Source organism: Wasmannia auropunctata, unplaced genomic scaffold (genome assembly GCF_000956235.1).
Source record: "Wasmannia auropunctata unplaced genomic scaffold, wasmannia.A_1.0 LD336053.1, whole genome shotgun sequence".
NCBI classification, from domain to species: Eukaryota; Metazoa; Arthropoda; class Insecta; order Hymenoptera; family Formicidae; genus Wasmannia; species Wasmannia auropunctata.
Window position 1 is genome coordinate 101,206 of NW_012026837.1, and position 1,052 is coordinate 102,257.

Below are 1,052 nucleotides of genomic sequence, written 5' to 3' on the forward strand. Positions count from 1 at the left end.
AAATTTCGTGTTCTTGTACAATAAAAATAATTGATTAAAAATAACGCATTATATGTAATATACACATTTTTTGTTTTTTATATGTGTGTTTTATTAAGTTAATTTTTCATTATTTTACAATAAAACAATATTACATTCTATTCAGATTGAGATAATTTTATATCTCTTTAATTAATATCTTTTTTCGTTTTACAGATATAAATGGTCAATGCGTCGTAAATTATTACGTCGTGATGAAGGAAAAAGACGAGAAAGAGGAGAAGGAAGAGGAAGAGGAAAAGTAAGAAAAGAAGGAAGGGCAGAAAGGGGAAGAGAAGTGATACCAATTATAAACAATTAATACTTATAATGTTTTAAAATATATAACTTCTTATATTCTGTTATCTATCTATTGTATTCCTATATATATTACCAAGATTAAGTTAATAGAAAATTAATAAGTAATAAAATATTGTCTATTTTGTGTGAAAATATAATAAAATTAAGTAACAAAATCTTGTAACTATGGATTTTTAAATAATTTCAGCTTGATTCTTTTACATGCAAAATAATTATTAGGTTAGTCAAAGTTTCGTATTTTTGCCAACTAAGGCGACTCAAAATATAAAAAGATTTTCTGATATCAGCTTGATAATACAATCAACTCTGAAAAAACCCTGTATTATAATCCAAAAAAAAGAAAGATCTTTTGCTATTTTTCATCCTTATTGTACTTATTAATCTCTGGTTATTTATTTAAAATTGATTTTTTACAAAATTGTGCAACTTTGCATTAATAAATTTTTTATTATTAACCATTATATTTTCAAAATTTTATAACATTTCCAGGCTTTAAAGGGTTTGTATTTTTTAAACAAATTTGTGTTATAAAGAAATTGTTGGAAAAAATATAATAATAATGTACATATACAATAAAAAATAATAATTATATAAATACATCACACGCACACGCACACGCACGCACGCACGCACGCACGCACGCACGCACGCACGCACGCACGCACGCACGCACGCACGCACGCACGCACGCACGCACGCACGCACGCACGCAC

At 27.4% G+C, this 1,052-nt stretch overlaps 1 protein-coding gene across 1 annotated transcript in view; it reads left to right on the forward strand.

Moving 5' to 3' along the window:
- Window positions 1-1,052, forward strand: part of LOC105450911 (mitogen-activated protein kinase-binding protein 1-like) — a 51,278-nt gene that overhangs the window by 10,376 nt on the left and 39,850 nt on the right. The gene's annotated exons all lie outside the window — the stretch shown is intronic.